This window comes from Triticum urartu, chromosome 3 (assembly GCF_003073215.2).
Source record: "Triticum urartu cultivar G1812 chromosome 3, Tu2.1, whole genome shotgun sequence".
NCBI classification, from domain to species: Eukaryota; Viridiplantae; Streptophyta; class Magnoliopsida; order Poales; family Poaceae; genus Triticum; species Triticum urartu.
In genome coordinates, this window is record NC_053024.1 from 290,368,652 (window position 1) to 290,396,185 (window position 27,534).

Below are 27,534 nucleotides of genomic sequence, written 5' to 3' on the forward strand. Positions count from 1 at the left end.
GCGAGGAACTTGACGTCCATGATGCCTTCGAGGGTTGATGGTAGGGGTAGTTGTCGCATTGCCGGGCATAGTCGTACACTTGGTGTCCTCGGGGCATCGGCGGTAGTCATACTCGAACCGGTATTTGGCGAACCCTGGACGCTCTTGGCGGTCTCCGGTGGAGGTGTTCGTTCATTTGACAGAGGAAAACAGCGGCAGCAGTAGGCATCGCAGGAGTCTACGGGCATGGTCGCCTGCGGATGATGGGGACGGCCAGAGATGCAGCAATAGAAACAAAACAGCAGCAGTGAATAAACCGATGGCGGCTGGAGCAGATCGGGCGCGGGGTAAGGGCGGCGCCATGGACGGACTACTGTCAAAAGAGGGAAATGACGGCATCGACAGCTACGGGTTAGAGAAGCAGAGAGATAGCGAGAGCAGTGAAGAGAGATGGCAGTGCGATGGCGTTCGGGTGCTGCTCGCTGGAGCAACGGTGGCGAGGAGGAGGACCTCGGGTGGTTGAAGACGCCAGTGAACGTGGGGTGATGCACGGAGCAGCAAGGCGTCGCTATGGGTCCTAGACGGCGGCGGAGCATCTGCTGGCAAGCGGCTGTGGGGAAGAGCACGGAGGGTCCTGGTGCTGGAGCTTGACGGTGTTCGGAGGTGGGTGGCGCGGGTGAGGGCGCCATGGGAAGTGGATGGAGGTGCGAACAGAGAAGAGAAAGGGAGGTCGGGCGTTGCAGCGGACCGAGACGACGGCATGAGCGGGGGATGTGGTGGTGCTGGCAGGGGAGGCATGGCCTCGCCGGAGTCAGTGAGGCTTCGCGGCAGGGGCATCGGGCGCGGAGGAAGATGGGGAGCGAGGCGTTGACGCAGGGGAAAAAGAGAGTGAGAGGAGGGAGGCGGTGCCGCGGGAGGGTGATGGGATCGAGCAAGGCAGCACTGGCTGGATGCGTGCAGCTAGGGTTGAGAAGGCGGGGCCGGCTGGGCCTAAACAGTCAAATGGGCCGGAGGTGGTTGGGAGGCCCGGGTGGCCAGAGGCCTGACTGGGCTCTCTCTCCCTTATTTTTTTCATAGCAGAAAAAAATAAAAGGAAAGAAAGGAAGGAGAGAAAAGAAAGGGTTAGAGGAAGGACTTGGGCACGCGGACTGTATTCCCGGACTCGCAAAAATGTGCTTGTTCCGAGAAAATAGAAAAGGCCAAGATTGAGATATTTAAATTAAAACTCATTTGAATTTAATTCAAATGGGTTTGAACTAGGACGAGGTTTTTGGAGTGACCAAAAATGTTGAAATTTTAGTTGGAGCTCCGGAAAATGACAAAAGGATATAAGGCAAGGTTAGAGAGTCAACACTTGAAGAAGAAAAGGCCAAGGGAATTAATATGCAAGTGTGTTAAGGTGAATTCCAAAAGAATGGAAATATTTATAATAGCTCCCTAATATCGAGAGGATGTGTTATAAAGAGAATAACCATGTGAATTCCCTCGGTTTAAATGGACTGAAGATCCATGCAATTTATTTAATTGAGTTTTAAAACAGGTTGCATGATGACATGATGCAATGCGGATGATGCAAAGATGAATGCAATAGACGAAACAAATCACACAACGAATCTTGGAAACCCTGGAAGGCATCTGAAGCTCCGGTCTTGGGGCGTCACACCTATTTAACGTGAATGCAGCTATCTCTAATGCATGACCCCAAAACGATAGTGGTAAATCAGTAAGAGACATCATTGATCGCACCATATCCAATAAAGTATGGTTACGATGTTCGGACACACCATTACGCTATGGTGTTCTAGGTGGCGTGAGTTGTGAAATTATTCCACATTGTTTTAAATGAAGGCCAAACTCATAACTCAAATATTCGCCTCTGCGATCAGATCGTAGAAACTTTATTTTCTTGTGGCGATGATTCTCCACTATACTTTGAAATTCTTTGAACTTTTCAAATGTTTCGGACTTGTGTTTCATTAAGTAGATATACCCATATCTGCTCAAATAATCTGTGAAGGTCAGAAAATAACGATACCCGCCGCGACCCTCAACACTCATCGAAACGCATACATTGGTATGTATTATTTCCAACAAGTCAGTGGCTCACTCCATTGTTCTGGAGAACGGAGTTTTAGTCATCTTGCCCATGAGGCATGGTTCCCAAGTATCAAATGATTCATAATCAAGTGTTTCCAAAAATCCATCCATATGGAGTTTCTCCATGCGCTTTACACCAATATAACCTAAACGACAGCGCCACAAATATGTTGCACTATCATTATCAACTTTGCATCTTTTGGCGTCAATATTATGAATATGTGTATCATTACGTTCGAAATTCAATAAACCATTTACATTGGGTGTATGACCATAGAAAGTTTTATTCATGTAAACAGAACAACAATTATTCTCTAAGTTTAATGAATAATCGTATCGCGATAAACATGATCTAGTCATATTTATGCTCAACGCAAACACCAAATAACATTTATTTTGGTCCAACACTAATCTTCTCGAAGGTAGAGGGAGTGTGTGATGGTGATCTTATCAACCTTGGAATCACTTCCAACACACATCGTCACCTCGCCCTTCACTAGTCTCTGTTCATTTTGCAATTCCTGTTTCGAGTTACTAATCTTAGCAACTGAACTGGTATCAAATACCCTGGGGTTAATATGAACACTAGTAAAGTACACATCAATAACATGTATATCAAATATACCTTTGTTCACTTTTCCATCCTTCTTATCCGCCAAGTATTTGGGGTAGTTTCGCTTCCAGTGACCATTCCCTTTGCAGTAGAAGCACTCAGTTTCAGGCTTAGGTCTAGCTTTGGGTTCTTCACGGGAATGGCAACTTGCTTGCCATTCTTTCTTGAAGCTCCCTTTCTTTTCCTTTGCCCCTTTTCTTGAAACTAGTGGTCTTGCTAACCATCAACACTTGATGCTCTTTCTTGATTTCTACCTTCGCCGATTTTAGCATCACAAAGAGCTCGGGAATCATTTTTGTCATCCCTTGCATATTATAGTTCATCACGAAGTTCTAGTAACTTGGTGATAGTGACTAGAGAACTCTGTCAATCACTATCTTATCTGGAAGATTGACTCCCACTTGATTCAAGCGATTGTAGTACTTAGACATTCTGAGCACATGCGCACTGGTTGAGCTATTCTCCTCCATCTTGTAGGCAAAGTACTTGTCAGAGGTCTCATACCTCTCGACTCGGGCATGAGTCTAAAATACCAATTTCAGCTCTCAGAACATTTCATATGCTCCATGGCATTCAAAACATTTTTGAAGTCCCAGTTCTAAGCCTTAAAGTATGGCACACTAAACTATCAAGTAGTCATCATACCGAGCTTTGCCAAACGTCCATAACATCTGCATCTGCTCCTGCAATAGGTCTGTCACCTAGTGGTGCATTAAGGACATAATTCTTCTATGCAGCAATGAGGATAATCCTCAGTTCACGGACCTAGTCTGCATCATTGCTACTATTATTTTTGAACATAGTTTTCTCTAGGAACATATCAAAAATAAAACAGGGGAGCTTTACGCGAGCTATTGATCTACAACATAGATATGCAAATACTATCAGGACTAAGTTCATGATAAATTAAGTTCAATTAATCATATTACTTAAGAACTCCCACTTATATAGACATCCCTCGAGTCATCTAAATGATCACGTGATCCATATCAACTAAACCATGTCTGATCATCATATGAGATGGAGTAGTTTTCAATGGTGAACGTATCTATGTTGATCATATCTACTATATGATTCACATCCGACCTTTTGGTCTCCAGTGTTCCGAGGCCATGTCCATACATGCTAGGCTCGTCAAGTTTAACCCGAGTATTCCGCATGTGCAAAACTATCTTGCACCCATTGTATGTGAACGTAGAGCTTATCACACCCGACCATCATGTGGTGTCTCGGCACGACGAACTGTCTGTAGCGACCCGACCTCAGACGGTCAAGTCTCTGTGTTTAAGTGTCATCTCTAGATCGGTATTGCTGACACACACAGTACTCGAGGATTTATAACAGAGTTCAATCACACACTTATTACATTGAATGTCTCAAAAGAGAACTTAATACAATAATATGGCTGAAGGCCATCAAAATAAGATAAGATCAGAAGCTTCGAAGGTAGTAGCGTCCATCCAACTCCACAGCAAAACTGAGTGCATGAAAATGACATAGCGCACCTTACTCTTCGTCTGAAAACTCTGCAACATAATACGTTGCAGCCAGTGTAGGTCAGCACATGGAATATGCTGGCAAGATAACACTATAGAGCAATGAACAAATAATAGATATCACTACATGCATATATGGCTGGTGGAGGCTCTATGGTTATCATTTGCATAAAGCTAGTTTTTCCCTACAACAAAGGAATATATTTTATTTAACTACCAAGTTGGTTAAAAATTATTGAGAAGGTTCCTCCAACTCAATCCCAAAATAATAATTATAACCCAACAAGTTAATTAAGTAAAGTGATGAGATCAAATCAATAATTCAAGAACCAGATACTCAAGATGTCCATAACCGGGGACACGGCTAATCATGATTAGTTTGTACGCTCTACAGAGGTTTGCGCACTTTTCCCCACAAGACTTGATCTCCTCCGTTGAATTTCTCGCACTACATGTTGTTTGAGAAACGGATGATCGAGACACAGTCTTTCCGAAGCATTAACTCTTTACTCTGGGTAGACAGTACCACCTACTTTCCCCCTACATCTGCTAGCCTACCATTGAAAGAGGTCACACAACATACTCAACTATGCCAGAGCCCATAATGGCTTGTGGCTGCACATGGAAGTTTCTAGCATGAATAATCTTATGATCCCTTGGAGCATGGGTGGCATTTCATAGGGTGATCACACGGGTACTCCAGGATCCCCTTGGGCAAGCACTGGGTTCTCTAGGTGCCCGGGCAAGTCACTAGGTTCTCCAGGTGCCCCAACCATTCCACCCAGATGTGTATTAAAGTAGCCACCTTAAGTTAAGCCTTAGTTAACAATAACTCTCACAACTTTCATGAATTCTCTCAAAACCAAACCACGTCTACGAGCATAGCATAGAAGTGTAAGAATAACGTATTAACACCCATGGTTCGAAATAAAAGGCAATAGGTTCCTACCTCATCAACTACTTCCCAAATACCCACATGTTATCAAGTCCTAACCGTGTAGTGTTTGAGGATTGAAACTAATGCATAAAAACTGGTTAATAAGGGGTATGATCAAACTGTTACTTGCCTTGTACTATTGATGAGGATGATTCACACTCATAACTCCTGATAGTTCTGCTCGTCACACTCCGGTCAATCTATTGTGAGCAAGCAATAGCATACATAAGCACGCAAGCATAAAATTCAAAGAAAAGATCTCGAAAAACTTCAAAAACAGGCAAATAACTCTTGCAACAAAAAAATTTCTAACAGTACCAAAATTGGGTGGATTTGGCCTTATCAGAAAGTTTAGGTCAGGAGCTTCAATTTGCAAAATGAATCAATTAAATCGGAGTTATAAAACTCGAGTTATGAACAAAAGAAGTTTGAATCCAAATCGGTTTGAAATCAAATTTTAAACTTTCAAAAATATGTTTAAGTTGTTTTACTCGAAAGAGGGGAACAAGACAAAGATTTTGGCATTGATTTCACTAGATTTGGACAAATGAGCAAAAAGTAATGAGGGTTTGAAATGCAGGGACTAATCTATGATAAAAGTATTCGCGGATAGGTCCCTGGCCGAAAATTAAAATAAAGAGAAAAACCTAACGAACGAACGTTTGCTCACAGAAACTAACGAACGAAAACCATTCGTTAAAACGATCTAACCTGTGAACGTTCAATAATTAACCTAATAAATAAATAAAAACCGATCTAATCTAAAACAAAAAAAACGAAGAAAACCGAACGGTTTTTACCGGTCAACCGAGGCGGCGAGGCGGCAGGATCCGGCGGCGTCGGCAGGGCGAGGTGGCGTCGGCGGCGAGCGGTGGCTGGCGGCGGCGGCTAAAGGCGGCAGCGGCAGTTAAAGGCGGCAGCGGCGGTGGCTAAAGGCGGTGGCGGCTGGCTCGATGGGGAGGAGAGGGGTGGCGGGGTCGACTTATAAAGGGGCGGGGTGGCGGCCGGCTTGGAGGAGGGGTCGGCGGCGGCGGTGTCCTGCTCGGACTCTAGGAGGAGTCCGGCGGCGAGACGGCGACGAAAGGCGACAGCGCTAGCTAGGCCAAGGCGCGGCTCGACTGGGCCGGCCCAGGAGAAAAGTTTTTCTAAAAAATAAAATAAATTCTGCCACAAAACAAAAATCCTAATAAAATATAAAAAAAAATCTAAAAATACCAGAAATAATTTTGGCCGTCTGAACCTAATATTTAGGACAAGATGAACATTTTTCTGGCCTAAAATGCAATTTTCAAAAATGCATATTTTTCTCTAATTCAAAGAAAATAGCAAATAAAATACGAATAAAATAGAAATAGATTTTAAAATTTCTCCTCCAATATTTCTATCTTGTTGAAGAAGTCATTTTATCTTCTCTCATTTATTTTTGTTATTGAAAATAATTGGAGAAAAAATATTAAAACCAAATTGATCCTCATTTCAAATTTGAAAAAAAATCAAATATGAAAATTTGTGAAACCTCCAACTCTCTCCTTGGGTCCTTGAGTTGCTTAAGATTTCTAGGATCACAACCAAATGCAAAATAAAATATGATATGCATATCATGTCCTATATATAACATCCAAATTGAAAATCGGGATGTTACACTGTCGCAACGGTGCATACTCAGGGAGAACACTTTACCTTGAAATTTTAGTGAGGGATTATCTTATAATGCTACCGCCATACTAAGCAAAATAAGATGTATAAAAGATAAACATCACATGCAATCAAAATATGTGACATGATATGGCCATCATCATCTTGTGCCTTTGATCTCCATCTCCAAAGCATCGTCATGATCTCCATCGTCACTGGCTTGACACCTTGATCTCCATCGTAGCGTCGTGATCGTCTCGCCAACTATTGCTTCTACAACTATCACTAACGCATAGTGATAAAGTAAAGCAATTACATGGCGTTTGCATTTCATACAATAAAGCGACAACCATAAGGCTCCTGCCAGTTGCCTATAACTTTTACAAAACATGATCATCTCATACAACAACGTATATCAGATCATGTCTTGACCATATCACATCACAACATGCCCTAAAAAAACAAGTTAGATGTCCTCTACTTTGTTGCTGCAAGTTTTACGTGGCTACTACGGGCTTCTAGTAAGAACCGTTCTTACCTACGCATCAAAACCACAATGGTGATTTATCAAGTTTGTTGTTTTAACCTTCAACAAGGACCAGCCGCAGTCAAATCCGGTTCAACTAAAGTTGGAGAAACAGACACCCGCCAGCCATCTTTATGCAAAACTAGTTGCATGTCTATCGGTGGAACCGGTCTCATGAACGTGGTTATGTAAGGTTGGTGTGGGCCACTTCATCCAACAATACCGCTGAATCAAAATAATACATTGGTGGTAAGCAATATGATGATCACCTCCCACAACTCTTTGTGTTCTACTCATGCATATCATCTACGCATAGACCTGGCTCTGATACCACTGTTGGGGAACATAGCATGCAATTTCAACAAAAAAATCTACGCTCACGCAAGATCTATCTAGGAGATGCATAGCAACGAGAGGGGGAGAGTGTCCACGTACCCTCGTAGACCGAAAGTGGAAGCATTTGACAACACAGTTGATGTAGTAGAACTTCTTCTCGTTCTGACCGATCAAGTACCGAACGTACGAAACCTCCGAGTTCTACACATGTTCAGCTCGATGACGTCCCTCGAACTCTTGATCCAGCAAAGTGTCGAGGGAAAGTTCCGTCAGCACGAGGGAGTGGTGACGGTGATGGTGAAGTAATCCGTGCAGGGCTTCGCCTAAGCACTACGTGAATATGACCGAAGGCATAAACTGTGGAGGTGGCGCCGCACACAGTTAGGAATCAATGTCATGTGTTCTAGCGGTGCCCCCCCCCACACACACATATATATATATATATGTATGTATATATATAGGTGGGAGAGGGAGAGGGGCTACAAGGGGCGCCCCAAGTAGGAGTAATCCTACTTGGGCGCCTCCTCCTAGTCGGCCTCCCCCTTCCATATCCATCGGAGGGGGAAGGAAAGAGAGGGAGGAGGGGAAGGAAAGGGGAAGGCCGAATCTTCCCTTTCCTTCTCCCTTCCCTTCCTTTCGTTCTCCTCCTATTCGGCCTAGGGGGTGCACCAGCCCCTTTTGGGGCTGGTCTGTCCAACTCTTGGCCCATTAGGCCCATATAGCTTGTCGGGGGTTTCCCGGAACCCCTTCCGGTGACCCGATACGTACCCGGTACCCCTAGAACACTTCCGGTGTTTGAATACTATCGTCCTATATATGAATCTTTACCTCTCGGCCATTTCGAGACTCCTCGTCATGTCCGTGATCTCATCCGGGACTCCAAACAATATTCGGTCACCAAATCACATAACTCATATAATACAAAATCGTCATCAAACATTAAGCGTGCGGACCCTACGGGTTCGAGAACTATGTAGACATGAACGAGACACCTCTCCGGTCAATAACCAACAGCGAAACCTAGATGCTCATATTGGTTCCCACATATTCTATGAAGATCTTTATCGGTCGTACCGTAATGACAACGTACGTTATTCCCTTTGTCATCGATATGTTACTTGCCCGAGATTCAATCGTCGGTATCTTCATACCTAGTTCAATCTCGTTACCCTCAAGTCTCGTTACTCGTTCCATAATGCATCATCCTGCAACTAACTCATTAGTCACATTGCCTCCAAGGCATATTATGATGTGCATTACCGAGAGGGCCCAGAGATACCTCTCTGATACTCGGAGTGACAAATCCTAATCTCAGTCTATGCCAACCCAACAGACACCTTCAGAGATACCTGTAGAGCATCTTTATAATCACCCAGTTACGTTGTTACGTTTGATAGCACACAAGGTATTTCTATGGTATTCGGGATTTTCATAATCTCATAGTCAAAGGAATATGTACAAGTCATGAAGAAAGCAATAGCAATAAAACTTAATGATCATTATGCTAAGCTAACGGATGGGTCTTGTCCATCACATCATTCTCCTAATGATGTGATCCCGTTCATCAAATGATAACACATGTCTATGGTTAGGAAACTTAACCATCTTTGATTAATGAGCTAGTCTAGTAGAGGCTTACTAGGCACATTCTGTTTTGTCTATGTATCCACACATGTATCTAGTTTCCGGTTAATACAATTCTAGAATGAATAATAAACATTTATCATGAAATAAGGAAATATAAATAACAACTTTATTATTGCCTCTAGGGCATATTTCCTTCAGGTCACCATCACCACATTTTATCTATGGCGGGCACGAAAACTGCCCACCATCGCTAACTTCTGATATATTAAACTTGTTTTTTGCGCGGGTCAGCACAATTTATCTGTGCCGGGCATAGATATTGCCCGCAACTGATACCTTCCATACCTATGGCGGGTATTCCAAAGTGTCCGCCACTGCTCATTCTCAGTACGCAAGCAAATTTTGAAAACTTCACCTGTGGCAAGTGTTTATATACGCCTGCCACTGCTGTGGTGGAAACAATGGCGGACACTCTTTATTACCCGTCACCATTGCCTTCCCAAAATAGTAGTGGCGAGTGCCTACCTATGCCCACCACTAATTTGAGGCCACCTATAAGCCTTTCCCAGTAGTGAAGTTACCAAAGTGATCAAAGCCATTGATCATGGGACAACAATAAAATGTCATGAAGTACTAAGAGTATGAAAGATGATATGTTTCCCGCATACGGAAAAATGAAGAAACTGATGTAAAGAGTTACGTCAACACAAGACTCGTTGTAAGTAGTTACACCAATGAAATCTTCATCAATTCTCAAAGCAATTTTTGATTAAAGGATATGTGTAATACATTAAATGGTGACGCGATAAGTTGGAATTAGTCCAAGTAGGTTATTGTGGCGAATTCTATTACAAAGTCTAAGTATGTTGTCACTTTAGAAGCAACAATGGAGGGTGATGGATCAAGTAGTTCATTTGTGAACTTGGTATGATTCCATGGCCCGGTCTAAGGAATCAAAGGTCCTACTAGTGATTCAAGACATGCAAAGCTAGTTCCACGTAAATTATGAATTTTGTGAAAGCATGAAAGATGTAAGGGGAATGCAAAGATACACTCAAGTCTGATCTTGTTAGATTTGAGAAGATGAAGTCTATACCACAAGCAAAGCATGCACTAATGTTGGATTGCCATAGGTGTAAAAGGAAAATATGTTAACTAGATTATTGACTTTACTGCAAGTGAGAGTCGGTTGTAAATTAGCCCTAGAGGTAGTAATATTGTATTGTTTATTTCCATGTTTGTAATTAAGAGTTTATATTCTATGCTATAACTGCTATGATCCTGGAATATGTGATTTAGTGAAAAAAACTCCTATGCATGTGTGGAATGATAAACGGTAAAACCTAATTCCTAGTCTCGCATCTAGGACTATCTCAAGTGTTGTTAGCGATCATGTTTTCCGGATCTTGGGATATTGTTAAGTGTAATGATAGACCCAAACCAACTTTCAAAACATGACGTTGGAAGAACGATCATATTGAATTGACCCAAACTTGTTTGTTATACTTGAGATACAATAGTCACAAGTCAATCATTATAACAGAGAGAGTTAACGTATGCTTTAGTTGCTTAGACCATGAGAGTATCATAGTCATTTCTTGTTGTACGATGGACTTTGGGGTTGCTCAAATGTCATCTATAACATGGTGATCATAACAACAACTTACAGGTTCATTGGAAAGTTTGACAAGGGGCTAGATAGCTCAAGAGTGTGATTTGCTCCTCTGACGATGGAGAGATATTCTTAGGGTCCTCTCGATGTGACGGCATCCATCATTGTCTGGCAGACATAGATAACTAGGTCACGAGTATGCCGAAACATGTCAAAGAGAAAGAAGAACAAAACTAGTAACGAGGTGACTGGTATAGTGAGCATGACAATGACTCAAGACGATACCGTTATATCTCACCTCGGATTTTGTAAAGTATCATGAAGCAAAGGTAATAGCACGTGATAACCAAAGGTTCTCGAATGTCATTCGTGTATTCATAAGGATTGATATGGATGTCCATAGTTCCAGTATCAATCATTAAACATAAGGGCTTTTGTTCATGTCTATGTTTTGCCGAACCTATAGGGTCACAAGATTAAGGTAATCACGATCATCTGAGTGTTAGTGGAGTAATAGTTACGAGGAAATATTTATGAAATAGTTTCATTAATATTAGAAATTGTTTCGAGAGAAAGCGGAAGTGTTCTAGGGTTACCGGAAGGGTTTCGGGGTTTACCGGGTAATACAGGAAATTGATATATAGGTGGAAAATGTTCTTGGAGATGTTAAATTAATAATAAAAGGCTCTAATGATGATTAGGAGGCTTTTCTATTTAATTAAATATCAACGGGGCGAAGAAGATACAAAAAGGCCAAGTGGTGGAAAGTTATTGGGCCCTAGAGCCCAATAACACTTGGGACGCCCCTAGCTTGTAGGACAAGCTAGGGGATGCCGAATTGGAGGGGGGTTCCCTCTCCTCTTGGCCGGACAAGGTGGGAAGGAAACCTTCCCCTTGTGGCACCCCCTCCCTTTCCTCCAACCTATATATAATATAGGTTTTGGCCCTTGCAATACACAAGTTTTTTAGCCTCCTCTAGTTCTCTAGTTCTAGTTCTAGTTGATCCAATTAGAGCTAGATCTAATCCTCTCAAGTACACATAATTATAAGCCCAGTGTGGTTCTAATACTCTCCCTTTGATTCTCCAGCATCGAATGGCTCTGGACGGCAAAGCGCTGCCGGATCATGAAGACCCTATGCTTGCAAACTTTGGAGATGTCATGCTTTTGGTCTTCCATTCGAGGGATCATTCATGAATGGTTCGAGGGACTTAAAGTACGATATACACTGACTCTTCTTCCCTTATAACTCATAGTTGGTAATGATCCGATCCAAACCATTAATGCATCTTCACAGTGTTCCTGGTTTGATTGTAGGATGATTTTGTTTTGTTTTTTACTATGTTTCCCAATAGGAAGATAATATAGACATGGGCTCAGGAACTGATCCAGAGAGTTGAGACTCTTATCCAGGTTCTCCAAGTGATCATGGCCTCCCTCCTGCATTCACCTATGCATGGAGGAAGAGGAATTCGGATGAGGGGGACAGTGACTTCACTCCATCTTTGGAAGCTGAGTCAAGGAAAGAAAATATAGTTTCTTAGAAGGTGTCGGCCTCTACTACTACCAAAAGAGGCATTGCACCTACCATGAAGGAGGTAGCTCAGCTCAAGGGCAATCAAAGCCCAAGAGGCAAAGGAAGAGGATTGTGCATGCTCAATCTTGAAAGGCCACTATGTTTGTGGATCCCCATGCCGGTGCAACTGAGAGCATCCTGGGGAGGATGAAGAAGAAGTGGAGATCAGGTGTCCAAGCCACTGCTAAGAAGAAGAAGTTAATGGCAGATGCTATGGCTAAGTCAGCACCTCCTGTATCCAAGCCTAAGCCAGCTCCCAAGGGAAGGTAAGAACACTGTTGTTGCTGCTGCCAAGAAGAAGAAGAAGAAGAAGAAGAAGAAGAAGGTAGTTGTGCCTAAAGAGGAAGAAAAGGAAGCCCAAACTCATGTCAAGAAATTGAGACCATTCCTGCTTGCCCATAATGATGATCATCCTACGGTAGAGGACATGAGGAAGAGGAAGAACAAGGGTCATGGAAAAAGGAGAACGAATTATGCCTATCTTCCTAGGTCTAAGAAGACAGTTGCGGGTTATAGGTTCAGTACCATAGAGCAAGAAGACTTCTATGAGATAATGTTGCTATAGAAGAAGCTAGTTGTAAGTGAGGTGAAGTGGGTGGACTAGAAATTCATTGATAAGCATCCAAACAACTTCCCCAATGTGCAAGAGAACTTCAAGACTCTAAACATCGATAAGTTTGTGAGTGATGTGAAGTCTAACTGGTGTGAGGAGCTGATCATGCAGTTCTATTCCACTACTCACTTATATCCTGATAGCAAAATTAGGCGGGTGACTGGAGGTGAGAGGTTTGAGTCCTCGGTTAATGAATGGGCCAAGTTGTTTGGCTTGCCCCTGAAGAGAGAAGGCTTCATTGATGTGTATGTTGTTAGTCACATGAACCAAAACACAATGAAGAACATGCACTAGTCCATTCCTACTTTAGAGGTTGAGAAGCACAAGCTGGGATCTGTGTACTTCCTTCCAGTAGGACTTGCTACCATCAACACCATTGTTAGATATACACTAATGCCCAAGTCTAGAGATGATAGGATGATCAGAGGATATTCCATTGACATGTTGCACCACCTTGATGAACTTACCAGCTTTAGTGTAATGGATTTGATTATAGAGACTTTGAAGAGGACTACTACTGATCAAAAGCGCTCATGTGGCTATGCTCCAAACATTCAGTTGCTCATCAACTCCAAGGTTGGTAGCAACATATATCTGCTTGAGAATAAGCACTTGCCACTTTAACTAGAGCTAGATTACTGCATTGTCACTACGGATCCATCTAATCCTAGTCTTGTTGCTCCTCAGGAGCAAACAGAGGTTGCCAGAGCTATGGCATAGGCCAATGGGACAAGTTCAGCTACTGTCAGGGCTGCCACCACTGAGATGCCTAAGTCCAGGGATGACCAACTGGCATATCTCTTCCAAGCTACCCAAAGGATTGAACAAGGCTTAGCTAACCTTGTGAAGTACCAAGAGAGCTTAGAGAAGATAGCTGAGACTAAGTTCCATGACCTCAACGTCAAAGTGACTGAGATGGCCACGGATCTTGGGAAGCTCAAGGAGGATTTGGAGGCATGAATCAAAAGTGATTCTATCGAGCAGACGACCACTCGGTACTAGGCTCATCCAAGGCCTGCTCCCTTATTTGCTCCAGCTACAGTTGTGCCACCTCCAGTGTCTACACCACCAGCACCTCAGACATCATCAGAGGCATTTGCAGACGTTCTCATCTCCACTCCATCAACCCACACCGGAGCTGCCAGCCAGAGGACTTTGTCATCACCTGCAGTTGTGGATCGAGCCTAGAGTGACACTTATATATATAGGTCATTCGAACTTTTTGGTAACTTGTTGCCCAAGGGGGAGAGTGTTATAGATCTTAAGACTTTGAGTGCGAGAGTGCCCTGCATTTGGTTTTCATTTGGCTTTGTTTTGAGATATTTTGATATGCTTGGTTTGTAAGACTTATGTTGTGTGCTTGATCATACTTTGCTTGCTTACCATGCTACCTATCCTTTGTTGTGCATGTTATCATGGTCATTCACATGTGTCTCACCGAATAAAATATTTTTCTGGTTCAATCACACTCTATGTAACATCCCAAATTTTCAATTTGGAATGTTTTACAATTATTAGCTAAGCATCTATGCATTTTGTTTGAATTGAGTGACATTTGGAAATTTCAGAGGCATTCAGGTTTTATTTGAATTTGGATTCAACTTGGCATTTGAATTTCATTTCAAAAATCCCTGACAAATACTTGTTCAAAAGTATGAGAGGATCTAAAATGAGCTAGGATCAATTTTTTTAGTGATTCTTTTTGCCACTGCTTTGTTTTGACCTTGCCTAGCAGTAGGATTAATTTGGGTATTTATAGATTTTATTAAAATTATTTTTACACGAAAACAACCATGTTTTAGTTTATTTCACCTTGTTGCTGGTTTCTGTTGTTTTAATTACTTTAAATTTTATTTCCACCTCTATTGTATTTTATTTCAGATTTTTTTTCTATAGTTTTAGAAGGTGAACTTTTATTTACAGAAAAATAAAAAAAATATTTTATTTTATTGCTAGTTGTTGGCTTGGAGTAAAGGAAGCCTTTTTTGAGTTCAATTGGTTTTCTTTGGTTTTGGTTGATTGTCTATGTGTGAAGTATAATAGCTTTCTGTTATGTTACTATGTTGGTATAGTTGTATGCTTATGTGTTTATTGTTTGCTTCGAGTAGAATTCCCGGAGTGCGAGGCTTGCTATCACGAGTCACTAGCTTTCGAAGATTGTCAGCAAGGAAAGTCTTGATCATGAAATTATTTACCTATGTTTTTATTGCATTAGTAGTATTTCCTCCCCACCATGCATGCAGTAGGAGAAATTGAACAAGTCTTGAGTAGTATCATGTGGTAGGTTCACCCCAAATCCCTGTGTTACCATTGCCTGGGACAATGTAGTTTATTTTGCTATGCTCGTAAACGGGTTTGGTTGAGTGATTCATATGGGAGATGTGAGAGTCAAGATGATGACAACCCCATGATTTCAAGATGCTCAAGATGGACTTCAAACTCACTACTGGGTGGAGGACGGATTTGATGGGCACCCTGGAGCAACCAGCGGATGGCCGGGATGCATGGAGAAGCACCATGACATCTTGCGGAAAGCTTCACCCGGCTACGAAGAGACGGATGGATACCCCTTGACCGGAAGCTTACCTGTGCAGTCGCAAGACATTATGGGCTCTGGCTTGGTTGACCCTAGGCGTGACTCTGGACGAATGGTGCCAGCAGATGTAGAAGAACAGTAGGTTATGGATGGGCACTGGCAGTGGCCCAGAGGATCCCTACAGAAGACCCTGTTTCGTTCGTCCTATCTTCAAACACCGGGAAGTGTGAGGACATAAAGGAGGGAACGATTCTTGCGGGTAAAGTGCACAAGACTCTGCAGAGTGGAAACCTAATCGATTAGTCGTGTCTCTGGTTACAGACAACTGAGCCTCTGGAATTGGAGTATTTCGGAAATCTCAACACCGAACTTAATTAATTAACTGATGGGTTATTAATGATTTCGGGTATGAGACACTGGTTGGCAGAACCATCTCAATAACAACCAACATTTTGTAGTAATTGCAAGCAAGTCCTTTTGTTGTAGGGAAAAATTAGCTTTTTCGCAAAAACTTAAACTTAGAGCCCCACAGCCAAATTGCATATAGTGTTAGCATTATTATTATTGTCTATGACTTGCCGGCATATTCAAAATGCTGACCTACACAGCTGTAACATCTCATGTTGCAGAGGAGTTTTTCGACCAGGAGTGAGGCTACAATCTACGCTCGGTGATTTCCCTATGGAGTCGAATGGACTCGCTTATCGTCTACGCTTCCGCAGCATTTAGTTTTTCTTATGAGTTGGCCTTTTGCTGAATTTATTCTATTGTAATAAAGACTCTATATGAGAATTGTGTAATAAATCAGGTGTGATTGAACTTTGAATTTTTCATCAATGTACTGTGTGTGCTAGCATGATCTTGGGATGGTACGGCTACACAGAGACTTGACCAATTTCGGGTCAGGTTGTTACACTCTATGAAGCGGCAATATTTGTTGCAAGACGAACAAAACAACTGTAACACTATATGAAGCAAGATTTTATGAAGAGCATATATAACATAAAAGATTTTCTACCAAAATTTTGTGAATGATACAATTAATCCTACAATAGCCGAAGAACAAGTATGTGAAGGTTTGGAGATCTACCTTGAATCTGCCACGAGTGATTGGGCGAACTTTAAGTGATCTTAGCTCAAGAAGAATCGGATGAAGACTTGGTCTTCTGAGTTAAATCTCAGCCAACCAGGCGTAGAGTTGTCACAACAACTTGAACTGGTGCAACAAATCGATTGTCTTCACCGATCCCCTGGTCCCATATTCTCCACTTCTATTTACTTTGAGTATCTTCCATGTTTGGAAGAACTTGATCCCTCTCCTCTCTGAAGACTTTGCTATTCCGCTACATTTACTTATGCTCTATTTACTTTAGTGTCTTTTGTGATGAAATGTTTCCATCTTATGCCAGTCTAGTTTCTTGTTTCATTTTGTCACCTGCATGCTTTCACTGTCCCAAAGACTTTGATTGCATGCTTTTCTTACCTTTTTTGCCTGTTCTAAGTTCTCTTCGGTTTAGTTCACTATTCTTTGAATAATTTCTTGAAAATATCTCATTCACCCCACCCCCCCCCATCTAGTCGATTAAATACACTTTCACCCTCCCCCCACCGTGTCGTCGCCCCCTAAAAAATCCCAAGCTCGAAACCATCGAGAATGCTTTGGAAGGGGGTGATAGAGTAGGGAAGGGATGCGATGTTGCTTCATGGCAGTGTTGGTGAGGAGTAATGGGATCCGGCGACGCTGCCTGCCTTTGCCTCCTCCGCCAGCCTTTGGTGTTGCCAGAGAAATGAGGAGAGGAAGAGCGGTTTTTGCTATAGGCACCACCACCAACTTCGACGCCATGGGCTGACCTGTGAGCCCGAAGATTTGGATTCATGCGCTCGCTCGCAAAGAGAACAACTTGCTCCTAGCGCCCTGACCAGGTTGCACCTAGAGCTCCAAGTGGGATCGATTGACGATCGTGCGCTCGCGATGACAGAATCATGTAGTTGCATGACTGAGCATTCAGGTCAATCTAAATGTTATATAATTAACATTTTATTTATCAATTAAAGATCTCCAGGTACACTTTATGTCAAGACTAGCTACAAAATAGACAAAATTTACGTCGATCACATGCAAAGAAATTCAGTACGTGATCTCCCACCAGGCAAGAGGGCGGATGCTTTCGGAAAGGCATTGGGCAATTGGCTTGGTGAAGTTGTTAAAGTGGATGTTGACAAGGACGGAATGGCTAGAGGGAACCAGCTGCGTGTCAGAGAAAGGATCATGCTTTTTGAGCCTTTAGTGCGGGTGTTCTTCCTCAAAAACTCTCAGGAGGACAAAGTGGGTACTTGGTACGATTTTCACTCTGAAAAGATCCCCCACTTCTGCTTTGAGTGTGGGCGTTTGGTGCATGAAAACGGACACTGTGTCCCTCCTGTTGACAAAGCGGCGCAATGGGGGCTGGCTAAGAGCATCACCGGGGAGGAGCACTGAATCCAAGAATGAGGTGAAAGGAGGGAAAAACAACAATGCTAGCACCAACAGCTTTATGAGTTCACAATCCGATGGAAACAACAGGGAGCAGGACAGCCATGCTCGTGCTCGAGATGTCCCAGTGAAGCACAATCTAAATGCCGAGTTCGATCGTCTGGGGGATGCCCGCACTGGTGGGCAGAACCGGCGAGAGAAAGGGATAGTTATTTCCCCAAGCAAGGAGAAACTTAGGGGCGGATGGCTAGAAGAGAGAGAGATCTGAGACATGAAATTGAGAGGAAGAAGGAGAGGGATCTAAGGGGACAGCTCAAGGCACAACAGTGGTAAAGGGAGTATGAGTGGAAGCAATATGAAGAAAGGAGCCATTGGTAGAGGGGGTCTTCGAGCAGAGGAGGCGAGATCAGGCAGGGGTACCATTCATCCTACCCGCAGGAGAGGAAGAGGGGGTACTATGTACGAAACCCTCGGCAAGAGTTCGATGAAAGAAGGAGGAGGGGAGACAGCCCCCAAGGCACACCTAGATCAAGGAAAAGAAGGCCACGTCAGATGTGGGTGCCAAAAGGGGATGGAGATAGGCATGAGGGGGGTGAATCCTTTATTCGTGACACTAGACAGAAGACATCCTCGGTGTTTGATCGTATTGAAGAGACTTACAAGGTAATGGCGGACCCTGCCACGAGGTGGGGCCGCCGAGAGCAATGCTTATCTTTGCCTGGAACTGCCGAGGCTTGGGGTTGGACTCGGCAGTTGGCGAGCTACGAGACCTGATTAGGTCATACAACCCAAAGGGGGTATTTTTATCAGAAACTAAAAAAAGATCGGGAGTGATGGAAAGACTCAAGTGGAGTTTGGGGTTCACAAAAGGGGTGGTGGTGGACTACAAAGGTAAGAGTGGAGGATTGGCGCTATGGTGGAGAGATCATATTGAGGTCACAGTTAAGCCGTGGTGCCAATATTACATAGATGTTACGATCGCGTGTGATGGAGCCTGCTTTAGATTCACTGGAATCTATGGAGAGCCATGTGTGGATAAAAGATCGAGGACGTGGGATGCACTGCACTATCTTCGTACCCAGGATAACCTGCCATGGCTGTGCGCGGGCGACTTCAATGAGGCTCGAAGCCAGGATGAACAACTAGGTGGTAATTCGAGAAACAGAGGATAGATGGAACACTCTGAGGAATGCCTGACTGACTGCGGTTTGGCAGATCTTGGCTTCTCAGGGTACCCATTTACTTGGGACAACAAGAGAGAGGGTGCAGAGAATATACAGGTACGGCTGGACCAGGCGACGTGCAACGGGGATTTTGCTCAGCTTTTCCTGGCAACTGAAGTGATGCATGTCATGACGGAGGAATCAGACCATCAGGCACTAGTCATAAAAGCATTGAAAACGACCGGGGACAAAGGCGAGTGCGGGCAGCGACCATTCATGTATGAGGCAGCGTGGGTGCGTCATGAGCAGTATGAGACAATGGTGGTCACTGCATGGGAGGAGGCACATGCAGCCAATCAGGGAGGAGGCCGGCTAGCGACGACATGCAACAGCCTGCAGGCCGCCACGAGATCCATGCAGGAGTGGAGCCGAAGGGTTTTTGGCTCTATCAGGAAGCAAATTGGGCATCTGAAAGTGCAACTAATCGAGGCAAAAGAGAGGGCTACGAGGACGGGCTACAGACAGGAGATCAAAGAGATCGAAGACCAACTACATGAGATGTATGAGAGAGAGGGGGTGTTTTACAAACAACGTTCACGCGTAGACTGGTTGCAGGAGGGCGATCAAAACACTAAGTATTTTTAAAACCGTGACTCACACCGAAAACATAAGAACACCGTCAAGGCACTTCGGTGTGAGGATGGGTCGAAGTGTTCGGATGATGAAGGGATGAGGAGGATGGCTGCCCAGTTCTATGCGCACTTATTTGCTTCTAAGGGCTCGCGGGATGGCGAAAACGTGCTGCAACACATTGAGGAATCTGTGACAGAGGCGATGAATGCAAAACTTGATGCGGAGATAGAGGTTTCTCTCTTCCAAATGGGGCCTACGAAGGCACCGGGCCCGGACGGCCTCCCGGCCATGTTCTACCAACGCCACTGGCCGCTTGTTAAGGACGATGTGTGTGCTGCGGTTCATGAGTTCCTCGCCGGAACTGCGGAACTGCGGCCCCCGATGGATTCAATGACACGATAATTGTCATGATCCCGAAAGTAAAGCCACCTGAATTATTGGCGCAGTTCCGGCCTATCAGTTTATGTAACATACTGTATAAGATTGCGGCGAAGGCACTGGCCAATCGCTTGAAGGTTGTACTCCCTTTCATGATCTCTGAGGAGAAGAGCGCGTTTGTTCCGGGCAGACTTATAACTGATAATGTGATGGTTGCCTATGAGTTTGTCCATGCTATTAGGAAGAGGAAAAGGAGGAAACCTATCTGTGCGGTCAAGCTGGATATGATGAAGGCATATGACAGAGTGGAGTGGGATTTTCTTGAATAGATTGAAGGAAATATGCCCTAGAGGCAATAATAAAGTTATTATTTATTTCCTTATATCATGATAAATGTTTATTATTCATCCTAGAATTGTATTAACCGGAAACATAATACATGTGTGAATACATAGACAAACAGAGTGTCACTAGTATGCCTCTACTTGACTAGCTCGTTGATCAAAGATGGTTATATTTCGTAGCCATAGACATGAGTTTTCATTTGATTAACGGGATCACATCATTAGGAGAATGATGTGATTGACTTGACCCATTCCATTAGCTTAGCACTTGATCGTTTAGTTTGTTGCTATTGCTTTCTTCATAACTTATACATGTTCCTATGACTATGAGATTATGCAACTCCTGTTTACCAGAGGAACACTTTGTGTGCTACCAAACGTCACAACGTAACTGGGTGATTATAAAGGTGCTCTACAGGTGTCTCCAAAGGTACATGTTGGGTTGGCATATTTCGAGATTAGGATTTGTCACTCCGATTGTCGGAGAGGTATCTCTGGGCCCTCTCGGTAATGCACATCACTTAAGCCTTGCAAGCATTGCAGATAATGAGTTAGTTGCGGGATGATGTATTACAGAACGAGTAAAGAGACTTACCAGTAACGAGATTGAACTAGGTATTAAGATACCGACGATCGAATCTCGGGCAAGTAACATACCGATGACAAAGGGAACAACGTATGTTTTTATGCGGTCTGACCGATAAAGATCTTCGTAGAATATGTAGGAGCCAATATGAGCATCCAGGTTCCGCTATTGGTTATTGACCAGAGACGTGTCTCGGTCATGTCTACATTGTTCTCGAACCCGTAGGGTCCGCACGCTTAACGTTACGATGACAGTTTCATTATGAGTTTATATATTTTGATGTACTGAAGGTTGTTCGGAGTCCCGGATGTGATCACGGACATGACGAGGAGTCTTGAAATGGTCGAGACATGAAGATTGATATATTGGAAGCCTATGTTTGGACATCGGAAGAGTTTTGGGTGAAATCGGCATTTTACCGGAGTACCAGGAGGTTACCGGAACCCCCCGGTAACCTAATGGGCCTTAATGGGCCTAGTGGAGGAAGAGGAGAGGAGGCCAAGGGGCAGCCGCGCGCCCCTCCCCCCCCCCAAGTCCGAATTGGACAATGAGGGGGGCGGCGCCCCCCCTTTCCTTCCCCCCCCCCCCTCTCTCTCTCTTTCCCCCCAAGTCCTAGTCCAACATGGAAAGGGGGAGTCCTACTCCCGGTAGGAGTAGGACTCCTCCTAGCGCGCCCCTTGCCTGGACGCACCTCCTCCCCCTTGCTCCTTTATATATGGGGGCAGGGGCACCCCGGAGACACAACAATTGATCATTGATCTCTTAGCCGTGTGCGGTGCCCCCCTCCACCATAATCCTCGATAATATTGTAGCGGTGCTTAGGCGAAGCCCTGCGATGGTAGAACATCAAGATCGTCACCACAGCGTCGTGCTAACAGAACTCTTCCCCGACATTCTGCTGGATCGGAGTCCGGGGATCGTCATCGAGCTGAACGTGTGCTAGAACTCGGAGGTGCCATAGTTTCGGTGCTTGATCGGTCAGGCCGTGAAGACGTACGACTACATCAACCGCGTTGTTATAACGCTTCCGCTTTCAGTCTACGAGGGTACGTGGACAACACTCTCCCCTCTCGTTGCTATGCATCACCATGCTCTTGTGTGTGCGTAGGAAATTTTTTGAAATTACTACGTTCCCCAACAGTGGTATCAGAGCCAGGTTTTATGCGTTGATGTTATATACACGAGTAGAACACAAGTGAGTTGTGGGCGATACAAGTCATACTGATTACCAGTATGTCATACTTTGGTTCGGCGGTATTGTTGGATGAAGCGGCCCGGACCGACATTACGCGTACGCTTACGCGAGACTGGTTCTACCGACGTGCTTTGCACACAGGTGGCTGGCGGGTGTTAGTGTCTCCAACTTTAGTTGAACCGAGTGTGGCTACGCCCGGTCCTTGCGAAGGTTAAAACAGCACCAACTTGACAAACTATCATTGTGGTTTTGATGCGTAGGTAAGAACGGTTCTTGCTAAGCCCGTAGCAGCCACGTAAAACTTGCAACAACAAAGTAGAGGACGTCTAACTTGTTTTTGCAGGGCATGTTGTGATGTGATATGGTCAAAATGTGATGCTATATTTTATTGTATGAGATGATCATGTTTTGTAACCGAGTTATCGACAACTGGCAGGAGCCATATGGTTGTCTCTTTATTGTATGTAATGCTTTACTTTGTCACTAAGCGGTAGCGATAGTCGTGGAAGCATAAGATTGGCGAGACGACAACGATGCTACGATGGAGATCAAGGTGTCGCGCCGGTGATGATGGTAATCATGACGGTGCTTCGGAGAGGGAGATCACAAGCACAAGATGATGATGGCCATATCATATCACTTATTGATTGCATGTGATGTTTATCTTTTATGCATCTTATCTTGCTTTGATTGATGGTAGCATTATAAGATGATCTCTCACTAAATTTCAAGATAAAAGTGTTCTCCCTGAGTATGCACCGATGCCAAAGTTCGTCGTGCCCAGACACCACGTGATGATCGGGTGTGATAAGCTCTATGTCGATCTACAACGGGTGCAAGCCAGTTTTGCACACGCAGAATACTTAGGTTAAACTTGACGAGCCTAGCATATGCAGATATGGCCTCGGAACACTGAGACCGAAAGGTTGAGCGTGAACCATATAGTAGATATGATCAACATATTGATGTTCACCATTGAAAGCTACTCCATTTCACGTGATGATCGGTTATGGTTTAGTTGATTTGGATCACGTGATCACTTAGAAAATTAGAGGGATGTTTTTCTAAGTGGGAGTTCTTAAATAATATGATTAATTGAACTTAAATTTATCATGAACTTAGTACCTGATAGTATCTTGCTTGTCTATGTTTGATTGTAGATAGATGGCCCGTGTTGTTGTTCCGTTGAATTTTAATGCGTTCCTTGAGAAAGCAAAGTTGAAAGATGATGGTAGCAATTACACGGACTGGGTCCGTAACTTGAGGATTATCCTCATTGTTGCACAGAAGAATTACGTCCTGGAAGCACCGCTGGGTGCCAGGCCTGCTGCTGGAGCAACACTAGATGTTATGAACGTTTGGCAGAGCAAAGCTGATGACTACTCAATAGTTCAGTGTGCCATGCTTTACGGCTTAGAATCGGGACTTCAACGACGTTTTGAACGTCATGGAGCATATGAGATGTTCCAGGAGTTGAAGTTAATATTTCAAGCAAATGCCCGGATTGAGAGATATGAAGTCTCCAATAAGTTCTATAGCTGCAAGATGGAGGAGAATAGTTCTGTCAGTGAACATATACTCAAAATGTTTGGGTATCATAATCACTTGACTCAAGTGGGAGTTAATCTTCCTGTTGATAGTGTCATTGACAGAGTTCTTCAATCACTGCCACCAAGCTACAAGAGCTTCGTGATGAACTATAACATGCAAGGGATGGATAAGACGATTCCTGAGCTCTTCGCAATGCTAAAGGCTGCGGAGGTAGAAATCAAGAAGGAGCATCAAGTGTTGATGGTCAATAAGACCGCCAGTTTCAAGAAAAAGGGTAAAGGGAAAAAGAAGGGGAACTTCAAGAACAGCAAACAAGTGGCTGCTCAGGAGAAGAAACCCAAGTCTGGACCTAAGCCTGAAACTGAGTGCTTCTACTACAAGCAGACTGGTCACTGGAAGCGGAACTACCCCAAGTATTTGGCGGATAAGAAGGATGGCAAGGTGAACAAAGGTATATGTGATATACATGTTATTGATGTGTACCTTACTAGAGCTCGCAGTAGCACCTGGGTATTTGATACCGGTTCCGTTGCTAACATTTGCAACTCGAAATAGGGACTACGAATTAAGCGAACACTGGCAAAGGACGAGGTGACGATGCGCGTGGGAAATGGTTCCAAAGTCAATGTGATCGCGGTCGGCACGCTACCTCTACATCTACCTTCGGGATTAGTTTTAGACCTAAATAATTGTTATTTGGTGCCAGCGTTGAGTATGAACATTATATCTAGATCGTGTTTGATGCGAGACGGTTATTCATTTAAATCAGAGAATAATGGTTGTTCTATTTATATGAGTAATATCTTTTATGGTCATGCACCCTTGAAGAGTGGTATATTTTTGATGAATCTCCATAGTAGTGATACACATATTCATAATGTTGAATCCAAAAGATGTAGAGTTGATAATGATAGTGCAACTTATTTGTGGCACTGCCGTTTAGGTCATATCGGTGTAAAGCGCATGAAGAAACTCCATAATGATGGACTTTTGGAACCACTTGATTATGAATCACTTGGTACTTGCGAACCGTGCCTCATGGGCAAGATGACTAAAACACCGTTCTCCGGTACTATAGAGAGAGCAACAGATTTGTTGGAAATCATACATACAGATGTATGTTGTCCGATGAATGTTGAGGCTTGTGGCGGATATCGTTATTTTCTCACCTTCACAGATGATTTAAGCAGATATGGGTATATCTACTTAATGAAGCATAAGTCTGAAACATTTGAAAAGTTCAAAGAATTTCAGAGTGAAGTTGAAAATCATCGTAACAAGAAAATAAAGTTTCTACGATCTGATTGTGGAGGAGAATATTTGAGTTACGAGTTTGGTCTACATTTGAAACAATGCGGAATAGTTTCGCAACTCACGCCACCCGGAACACCACAGCGTAATGGTGTGTCCGAACGTCATAATCATACTTTACTAGATATGGTGCGATCTATGATGTCTCTTACAGATTTACCACTATCGTTTTGGGGTTATGCTTTAGAGATGGCCGCATTCACGTTAAATAGGGCACCATCAAAATCCGTTGAGACGACGCCTTACGAACTGTGGTCTGGCAAGAAACCGAAGTTGTCGTTTCTGAAAGTTTGGGGTTGCGATGCTTATGTGAAAAAGCTTCAACCTGATAAGCTCGAACCCAAATCGGAGAAATGTGTCTTCATAGGATACCCAAAGGAGACTGTTGGGTACACCTTCTATCACAGATCTGAAGGCAATACATTCGTTGCTAACAATGGATCCTTTCTAGAGAAGGAGTTTCTCTCGAAAGAAGTGAGTGGGAGGAAAGAAGAACTTGATGAGGTAACTGTACATGCTCCCTTATTGGAAAGTACTGCATCACAGAAACCGGTTTCTGTGACACCTACACCAATTAGTGAGGAAGCTAATGATAATGATCATGAAACTTTAGATCAAGTAACTACCGAACCTCGTAGATCAACCAGAGTAAGATCCGCACCAGAGTGGTAGAGTAATCCTGTTCTGGAAGTCATGCTACTAGATCATGATGAACCTACGAACTATGAAGAAGCGATGGTGAGCCCAGATTCCGCAAAATGGCTACAAGCCATGAAATCTGAGATGGGATCCATGTATGAGAACAAAGTGTGGACTTTGGTTGACTTCCCGTTAATCGGCAAGCAATTGAGAATAAATGAATCTTCAAGAAGAAGACTGACGCTGACGGTAATGTTACTGTCTGCAAAGCTCGACTTGTTGCGAAAGGTTTTCGACAAGTTCAAGGGATTGACTACGATGAGACCTTCTCACCCGTAGCGATGCATAAGTCTGTCTGAATCATGTTAGTGGTTGCCGCATTTTATGATTATGAAATTTGGCAGATGGATGTCAAAACTGCATTCCTGAATGGATTTCTGGAAGAAGAGTTGTATATGATGCAACCGGAAGGTTTTGTCGATCCAAAGGGAGCTAACAAAGTGTGCAAGCTCCAGCGATCCATTTATGGACTTGTGCAAGCCTCTCGGAGTTAGAATAAATGCTTTGATAGTGTGATCAAAGCATTTGGTTTTGTACAAACTTTTGGAGAAGCCTGTATTTACAAGAAAGTGAGTGGGAGCTCTGTAGCATTTCTGATATTATATGTGGATGACATATTATTGACTGGAAATGATATAGAATTTCTAGATAGCATAAAGGGATACTTGAATAAGAGTTTTTCAATGAAAGACCTCGGTGAAGCAGCTTACATATTGGGCATTAAGATCTATAGAGATAGATCAAAACGCTTAATTGGACTTTCACAAAACACATACCTTGACAAAGTTTTGAAGAAGTTCAAAATGGATCAAGCAAAGAAAGGGTTCTTGCCTGTGTTACAAGGTGTGAAGTTGAGTAAGATTCAATGTCCGACCATCGCAGAAGATAGAGAGAAAATGAAAGATGTTCCATATGCTTCAGCCATAGGCTCTATCATGTATGCAATGCTATGTACCAGACCTGATGTGTGCCTTGCTATAAGTCTAGCAGGGAGGTACCAAAGTAATCCAGGAGTGGATCACTGGATATCGGTCAAGAACATCCTGAAATACCTGAAAAGGACTAAGGATATGTTTCTCGTATATGGAGGTGACAAAGAGCTCATCATAAATGGTTACATTGATGCAAGCTTTGACACCGATCCGGACGATTCTAAATCGCAAACCGGATACGTGTTTATATTGAACGGTGGAGCTGTTAGTTGGTGCAGTTCTAAACAAAGCATCGTGGCAGGATCTACATGTGAAGCAGAGTACATATCTGCTTCGGAAGCAGCAAATGAAGGAGTCTGGATGAAGGAGTTCATATCCGATCTAGGTGTCATACCTAGTGCATCGGGTCCAATGAAAATCTTTTGTGACAATACTGGTGCAATTGCCTTGGCGAAGGAATCCAGATTTCATAAGAGAACCAAGCACATCAAGAGACGCTTCAATTCCATTCGGGATTTAGTCCAAGTGGGAGACATAGAAATTTGCAAGATACATACGGATCTGAATGTTGCAGACCCGCTGACTAAGCCTCTTCCACGAGCAAAACATGATCAGCACCAAGGCTCCATGGGTGTTAGAATCATTATTGTGTAATCTAGATTATTGACTCTAGTGCAAGTGGGAGACTGAAGGAAATATGCCCTAGAGGCAATAATAAAGTTATTAT